The sequence below is a fragment of the Cricetulus griseus genome, chromosome 6, assembly GCF_003668045.3.
Source record: "Cricetulus griseus strain 17A/GY chromosome 6, alternate assembly CriGri-PICRH-1.0, whole genome shotgun sequence".
Taxonomy (NCBI): Eukaryota; Metazoa; Chordata; class Mammalia; order Rodentia; family Cricetidae; genus Cricetulus; species Cricetulus griseus.
Genome location: NC_048599.1, coordinates 14,822,520 through 14,831,795, shown reverse-complemented (window position 1 = coordinate 14,831,795; position 9,276 = coordinate 14,822,520).

The following is a 9,276-nucleotide window of genomic DNA, read 5'->3' as shown; positions in this document are numbered from 1 at the left end:
CTTTCAGAATTTACATATCATCGCCCTCCCTTCAACGTGGCAGAATGGCTTTTCTTTTTCTTTTTTTAAAATTACTACAGGGCTTCTATCAAGCATACATACTAATTTTGCTCTCTATGCCCAATGTTGTAAAACACTCAATTCTCCTTAAAGGGTCGGGGGTATGTAGTAAGAAATCATTAGAAGTCCTTTGCCAATTTGTGGTTCATTTCTAGAGCTCAGAGCCGAGAACCCCAGCTTCCGGTAGCTTGAGCTAGATGCCTTCCAGGCAGGCTCTGAACCTTCTGGAACGCAGATCAGTGTTCTACTCAGTGTGGCTGCCCCAGTCCCCCCGGCACACACAAAAGCAGCATCTTACTTGAAGCATCAGGAAACTCTCAGGGTTGGGACCTAAACATTTGGTTTCCTTCCAGTATTCCAGACTTCAAAAGGAGAAATGTTCGGGGCGCACCCGCCCACCCCTGCTTCTCCCTAATCCTAACCCTAAGCCTAAGCCTAAGCCTAAACCTAAGCCTAAGCCTAAGCCTAAGCCTAAGCCTAAGCCTAACCTTAACCCTAACCCTAACCCTAACCCAGTAGGACTAGGCAAAAATTAGGAGGACTCATTTCCTGTCCACTCTGTTTTGAAGCCCATCCAAAATACCTACTGTAATCAGAAATTTGGGTTTCAGATGAAACTCTGTCTTTCCATTTTGCCAACACCAGCTGGCCCAATGTGCCGAGGAGTAACAGCAACTGGAGAGCCGAGGAGTTCATGAGGCCAACTGTGAGCATCAGGGTGCAAAGCTGGCAGCAGACTCAGCCTTTCCACAGGACTTGCTTGGGGGAGGGGGAGCACTCATGCCTGGCCTCTCAGCGCCCTGCCTGGCTCTGCACCGGCCATGCCACCACTTGGTCTGAGGTCAGCTATTCACAAGTGTCCCCCTCTCGCCTCCCTCTCATTGCAGAGAGGGGCCTCTCACGCCTCTACGTGTTTGTGTTTTGGAAATTTTAAAAGCAAGAAAGCACAAGGAAAATTAGAGGCTTAGCTATTCATTACCTAGGGATGAGTGCTGGTGATCATTTAGAGGCCACAGGTCCAGGTTTTCTACTCTATCAAAACACAGAGCTCCATCATCTACATCTAAGGAATTTTTACTAAACTACCATCACATTACACCTACTGTTTCTAGTACCTGTCATTAATCAAATATTTATTTTCTGTAATAAGATTTTGGGGGGGGCAAATGCCACCCATTTCTCTTGTGTAACACACACACACACACACACACACACAGACCCTTACTGAATTTTTACCCAGTGAACATACTCATGTAGGCATCACCAAGCTGGTTTAGCACCCAGGACTGGGAATAAGTCAAGTCCTGAGTCTAGATGTATTCAAACACTCAAATGATTAGAATGTGAGTTTTCTGAAGAAAGGACATAGCCAAGCTCAGGTGAAAGGGTAACGTGGCGCCCGTGATGGAGTCCACAGCTCTCTAAGGAAAGAAAACCAGGCCTGAGCCGCCTTGCCTGCTCCATCTCATCAAGTGATGCCCAGCCATGTGCTTGGAAAATACTTGCATTAATTCTTCTAGAATTTCACACAATATATTTTGATCATATTTACCCCCAACTCCTCCACTAGCTACTCCCAAATTCACCCTATCTCTCCACACGCTCATACACACACCCTACTTCATGTTTTCTTCTTCTTTTTCCCATAACCCCACGGAGCAAGGTTAACCTAGCAGAGACCACACTCTTAACGTAGTCATCTGTGGCTCCTCTGTTAGGGCGGGGCTTGTGCACTCCTTTTCCCCCATCCCCCATGATAGAGTGTTGACTACTTTGGCCTTGTATGGCAAGCACGGCTACTGTGAGTTCCTGAGAACAAAGGCCCCATCATGTTCAGAAAACACTATTTTACTTGGGCCTTTCCCAGCCCATGATGATTTAACACACTAAGCCTGTCAAGAAGATGCCAGCACAATGCTTTTGGAATTCACAGCCTCCAGAACCATGAGCCAAAGAAACCTTGACTCCTTAAGAATCACTTCGCCTGGGATAGTCAGCTACAGCAAAAGAAAAGAATAAAGACTAATGGTAAATAGGCAGTGGGGTGATTGGTAATGGGACAAGTTGAAGCCGTGGGCCAACTACCAGGTTGCAATGGGCTCTCAGCCTCACCTCTTCAATGGTCCCATCTACATTGAAACTCAAACCTAATCACGAGGGAAAAAAATCAGACAAAACTAGAATGAGGAGACATGAAAACTAAGCGTCATGCGTAATTCTCTATGTAAGCCATCATTGTGAAACTGGTGAAACTGGCTGGTGCCCATGATTACAATATGCTGACAGGTGAATTGTGGCCATATCAAAAAAGTATGTTCTAATGTGGTGGGGGATGCAGAATGACGACTAACGACTCGAGATCAGGGGATGTTATTCTGGTAACTATCAAATGCCCTCCCCCCAAAAATCTTTTGTATTACGGTTACAACTTTTCCAAAAGTTTGATAGTGTTTCAAACTGGGGCGGGGGGGGGGGGGAGAGTAGGAACAATCAAAATACTTTGGTGACATGCTGTGAGGATTGGTGGGTCCCCAACAGGTAAAATGCCAGGTATAATAGTCACCATGGAGTTTTAATAAGTTATTAAATAATATAGGGAGTTATTCTCTCTCTAGAGGTTTGTGTGTTTAATATTTCTTACAAATTTTTTACTCCTTTATTTATTTTTATTTATTTATAGTATTGAGGATTAGACCCAGGGCCTCTCTCCAATGTTAGGCAAGTGTTCCACTAAGATACATCTTTAGCCCCTTTTTGTTTTCTTTTGAGACGGGCTCTCCATAAGTACCCTGGCTGGCCTTGAGTTTATCAGCAAAGCTGGGATGATAGGCACTTTCCGACATGCTTGGCTTTTCATTTTAAACTGGTTTGATTTGGCTTGGGCGTATAGGTCAGGGTTTCTCAGCCTCCAGCACAATGAGCTCTTCAGCCAGATAACTTTGCTGTGAAGTCCGTGCTTGCACTGCAGAAAGTTCCACTGGATATCAGCAGCACTCCTCTGTGTGAAAACCCAAACTACTTCCAAGAATTAGTCAAATGTCATCTTACAAGCCATGTTACTCCTGTTTAGGGCTGGAAAGATGACTCTGCCTGTTAAGTGCCTGCTGTAGAAACATGAATCCCTGAGACCAGATCCCCAGAACTTGAGTGAAAAAAAACAGGCATGACATAATATGGAAAGTGGAGACAGCCGGATTCCTGAAACTCACAGCCAGCCCAGCTGCATCAATGCACTTTGTGTTCACTGAAGGACTCTATCTCAAAAATAAAGGTGGGGAGTGATCAAGAAAAGACACCAGATGTTAACATCTGGCCTACACACACACACACACACACACACACACACACACACACACACACACACACACACGCACATACACTAGCAATCGTACACAAGTGCAGACGTCCACCCAGAGACATTGGGTCCCTGTAGGGAGCCGTCTCTGCATTCTCCATTACAATGATGGTGCCTGCAGGCACTAAATGTAAATTATTGCACAGGCGCTGGGTAATTTTCCATTTCCTTGATCTCTGCCTATTCCGTGGCGTCATATGGCCTGAGGAGCTGAAGCCAATCATAGGGTGACACGTCCCAGGCGGGGCTGCCAGCCTTTATTAGGGGACGGGATTCTTGGCTCGGGGTCTCCGCTCTGGTAAGCTTATGCTCTCCTCTCTCAAGATGCATTAAAGCTTTCCTGCAGAAGGATCCGAGTGTCCTGTGTGATTCTTGCTGGCGAGAATATAGCGCGGGACATCTGGTGCCGAAACCCGGGAACTTGTTAACATCGCCGGCACCTCGGAGACCCCTTGGCTACAAGGCGGATTCAGAACTGCAGGGTGGTAAATTCGGAGAGGTATGTCTTTTCTGGACTTTGGCTTGGGAATGTTGCTATTTTGGGAGGTTAATGTAGAGGCTTCTATGCTTTTACTAGGAGCCATTTTGACCTTTCTCACTGTTGTAGCAATCTTAAAGAAGTCCAGAATTACATGTCAGAAACCGAATGTAGTGAGAGATGGGGCGCGCCCAACAATAAAATATAAGGAAAAAGGACCTCCCGGGATGTCTAATGACAAGGGAGTATGTATAAAAAGAGAAACAACAACAAATAAGAAAAAAGGACCTCCCGGGATGTCTAATGACAAGGGAGTGAATAATTTGTTAGATGATTCTGTAAATAAGTTTAAAGCTTTAAATCTTGATAGCTCTGATGACTCTAAAAGCTCAAGAGATAAAGTTTTAGAGGAAACAGCTCAGCTAGGTGAAAAAGAAACAAAAAAGGAGGGAGAGAAAATAGGGGATAACCGGTCACACCCCGGTAAATTTAAGAGACCTGTTAATTCAGCGGGTGTACTTCCATCAGCACCCCCATTATTTGGTACCAACTCCTTTTTACCATTAGAGGAGCGGAGAAAATTACAGATGGCTTTCCCAGTCTTTGATAGAGAAAAGGCCGTGCATGTTATTCAACACTTCTTGGAGGCCTGGAATGCCTGGGGCTTTAAAGCCTCATAAACATTGACGCTCGGGGCCATACTGCGGCCAAGCGTCACACCTCAAAACCTAAAAGGCCAAAGGAAATGGTAAAAGATATCTTAACTGGTCTTTGGAGAGGCCCCATCCTATTCTCATAAGATCCAGGGGAGCTATGTGTTTTTCCACAGGATAAAGAGAATCCCCTGTGGATCCCGGAAAGACTCACACGAAGAGCCCCTTCGGACCTTCAAAAGTCGGAACTCCACCCTCTCCCCAGGAGTTGAGAGGCGCTATTATTATCCAGATTAACTCCTGTCCTTGACGGAGAGATTGTCATCGCTTAATGGGTGGGGATGGGATTGTTTGGTGCAGCCGTTTGCTGCGGATTGGTGTTACTTCTCTGGCTGGTCTGTAGGCTCAAGGCTCAAACTAAGAGAGACAAGATGGTTATCGCCCAAACGCTTGTAGCTTTAAAACAAGGGGCTTCCACTGATATTTGGCTAACTATGCTTAAGCAATAGGCCGCCGGCCAGACAGCTCTTGCACACCCGGAGCCTAGGCTCATTGCACAGGGTAGAGTGTCTGGTTTGAGCAGCCCATGAGGGATGTTGAGCAAGGCATCGCACAGAGAGTTGCCCAGTATACAGGCTTCTCTGGGAGGCATGTTGTCCTGCATAAGGGTTGCCTGCCCTAGTCTCCCTTTCCCAGAAAAACGGCAGAGGACAGGTCGAGAGCGCTTCGGGTCAAGCTAACAGCCTGATGGCGACTCTTGTACACAGTCTTAATGTTTGATTGGGAAGGTACAACCTCTGCCTCTATCCCTCAACATATGGGTGACCTATTTGCTTGTAAAAATATAAAGCCTTATCATTAATTAATAAAAAAAGGGGGAGATGTAGGGAGCCGTCCCTGCATTCTCCATTACAATGATGGTGCCTGCAGGCACTAAATGTAAATTATTGCACAGGCGCTGGGTAATTTTCATTTCCTTGATCTCTGCCTATTCCGTGGCGTCATATGGCCTGAGGAGCTGAAGCCAATCATAGGGTGACACGTCCCAGGTGGGGCTGCCAGCCTTTATTAGGGGACGGGATTCTTGGCTCGGGGTCTCCGCTCTGGTAAGCTTATGCTCTCCTCTCTCAAGATGCATTAAAGCTTTCCTGCAGAAGGATCCGAGTGTCCTGTGTGATTCTTGCTGGCGAGAATATAGCGCGGGACAGGTCCCCTGGATCTAGAGTAACAAGCAGTTATGAGCTGCCTGACATGGGTGTTGGGAACCCAACTTGGGTCCTCTACTCTTAACTGCAGAGCCACCTCTCCAGCCTCCTCCTTAAAACCATTTGCCATTCATTCATTCATTCATTCATTCATTTATAGGTAGATCCTGTTACTGATCAGTCATTTTCATTCTCTCTAAAGAATGGACATTTTCTGAAAGTCTGAGCACATTTTCCTACAAGATTTTATGTCTCCCTACTCTTGATGGACCTTTACTCTTGATGGACCTTTACTCTTGATGGACCTTTACTCTTGATGGACCTTTACTCTTGATGGACCTTTACTCTTGCTGGACCTTTACTTCTGATGGACCTTTACTTCTGATGGACCTTTACTCTTGCTGGACCTTTACTCTTGATGGACCTTTATTCTTGATGGACCTTTATTCTTGATGGACTTTTACTTCTGATGGATCTTTACTCTTGATGGACCTTTACTCTTGATGGACCTTTACTCTTGATGGACCTTTACTCTTGATGGACCTTTATTCTTGATGGACCTTTACTCTTGATGGACCTTTATTCTTGATGGACCTTTACTCTTGATGGACCTTTACTCTTGATGGACCTTTACTCTTGATGGACCTTTACTCTTGATGGATCTTTACTCTTGATGGACCTTTATTCTTGATGGACCTTTACTCTTGATGGACCTTTACTTCTGATGGACCTCTTGCTGTGATACAGATCCCAGGTTGATGGAATTTTTTTCTCTGGACACTCCACATATATCACTCTACTCTTGCATGATGACTATAATTTTTTAAAAGATCAACTTTATTGCTTTCATTTAAATCTCTGGGTCTGTGCACATGTGTGGGGCACCATTAGAAGCCAGAAGCATCAGGTGCCTGGGAGCTAGAGTTCCAGGTGGTTGTGCAGACCAAGACTGAGCTCAGGTCTCTGTGAGAGCAGTAAGTGCTCCTGACCACTGAACCATCTCCCCAGCCCTCCAAAGTTCTCATCTTCCTTTCTCTCTAAGAGAATTTTTTTTTCCTGCGCTATCTTTCAGGAGGGTTTTTGTTTTCTGGAGTTCTAAAATGACATGCTTAGGAATAATTTTGGTGATTGTTACTGATGCTGTATGCCTTACTTGGTGATCTCCTGCATCTGTAGTGTGGCATTCCTATTAACTTGGGGTAATTTTTCTATTATTAGTCCAGATATCTTCTGTTCTTTGCTCCCCCCATCCCATTTTGTTCTGTTGGCAGTCTCATCACACACATCTCAAATTGCTGCAATCTAGGGATCTTGATGGGGTTTGTCTTCTCCACCAGTTAAAGAATTAAAAGGGAGGAAAAATCTCCAGCACAATAGTGAAGAAATCTGCCACTACAGACAACCAGCAGTTTACTGGGGGAGAGGAAACACCCATACAGCAGACACACAGAGAAAGTGACCCTCTGCAGAGCCAAAGAATCTGTTCACTTCTCAGGGGCTGGGGGTTAAAGCTCTGAGGAATTCTCCTCTCCTAATTTAGGGTTGGTCAGTTTGAAGAAAGATAAGGTGACTGACTGGTAACCGTTGTGGATCCTGTCCATCCCAACCTTGAACTTGTTGAGCCAATCCACCAGCATAGGGCCTGCTGTTGGGAGACAAAAGTCAGCAAGGTCTTTGCTTTAAGGGGCCAGGCTTTTGTCTCAGTCAAGAGGGTGAGGAGGCATCACAACATCTTGGAAACTCGCTTCTTTTGTTAGATGGCCATGGCCCCTCTCTCTCACCAAGGAGTCTATCTATCTCCCACATGCTTGGGTATTTTCTTCTGTTGCTTTCTAAAGTATTTCTTAAGTCTTTGCTCTTCAGCCTTAAACACTCACAAGGCCAGAAATTCTTCATCTGTGACGCATCTGTTGATAAGCCCCTGTGTGGTGGTTTAAATGAATAGTCCCCCATCATCTCAGGCATTTGAATGCTTGGTCCCGGGTTGATGGTGCTGTTTGGGGGAGGTCTTCCAGGCCTGGCCTTCTTGGAGGAAGATGTCACTTGAGAGTTAAAAGACTTGCCCAATTGCTAGTTTCTCTCTGATTCAAGCTTGTGATTTAAGATGTGAACCCTCAGCTTCTGTTCCAGCTACGACATCCGCAGCCTGTTCCAAAGCTTTCCCCCACCGTGAGAGACTCTTATCCCTTGGCAACCCTGAACCCAAACCTGAAACTATGGACGTATCTCTCTGGCTCCCTCTAGTGTCTGTCTGCTATACTACCCATCTTCTGAGACTGCCCTGAGGGCTCTGATTTTATTTTATTCTATATCATGATTTCCACGGAGTATGTGTGGTTCTTCGGAACTCCAGTAGTGCATATGTAACAAAACCCAGGCCCTAGAGCATCCCCTAAACAGTTTGGAATGTTGGAAATATATTTTTTTTCTCCTTCCCTCTCCAGGGAAAAGCTGCAGGCTGGCACTTTGCCAGGTGGTGCACACTGAGCCCTGGGAGGATCCTGAGGGGAGGATGCTGGGAGTGTTCCTGGGAGCTCTGGTGTGCCAGTTCCACAATTTCCTGGGGTGAAAAATACCTCTCAGCTGCTTTCTGTGTTTCTCAAACATGTAGTTAGTATGTGTGTTAAAACTGAATTGGCTTCCCCGGGCTCACTATTGCAGCATCTTTTTGGTGTCAATCTCCGATTGGACAACTTCAACCCCGTCACAGGTCCGCAGGCCCCGATAAAGGACTGTCACCTAACTGTCTTAATCTACTTTGTCCCCGAGTTCCTCCATTACTACTTCTGCATGGACACGTCTTTTATTTTTTTCATTGTTTTGCTTGTCTTTCAGTTTTTTTCCCATATTTTCAAAGTTGTGTTTTTAGTACCACTCCAACTGATTTATCCTATGCTTGCAGGCTGGAGACGTAGAACTGCGTCTCACCTTTGCACAGAGCACGTGCACTTTCATCCCCTCATTGTGGATGTACTGCCTGCTGTGATGTTACTGAAGATGCCAAATAATTTACTTAAGAAATTCATGGGCTGGCAAGATGGCTCAGCAGGTAAAGGTACTTATCACCAAGCCCACTGACCTGAGCTTCATACCCAGGAACCACATGGTGGAAGGAGAAAAACGCCCCCTACAAGTTGATCTCTGACCTCCACACACAAGAGGTGTGCACCCCTCTCCAATAAATAAATAATGTTCTCCTCTCGTCTCCCTGGCATTTAATGGAAACTCAACTGGCCACATCTCCAGGCAGTGGGACTGAAAGCTTAGTTGACTCTCAAAGTATACAACACTTGTGTATGTGTCTTTGTTGCTGGCTAAGGACCTGTGCTGTCTGCGTGCCCACCTTCTTCCGACCCTCAGGCGTCCCATAACTTCTCTGCAAAGAATCATAGTAACAATAATTATTAACAAACATGAGTTGTACACGTTAGTGGTGCTTACTGTTACCCTTCCACACACGCATGTGTCTTGCATTGATCATGCTACTCCTTGCTCCCAGCCTTCCTTCCCCTTCTGATTTCCTCC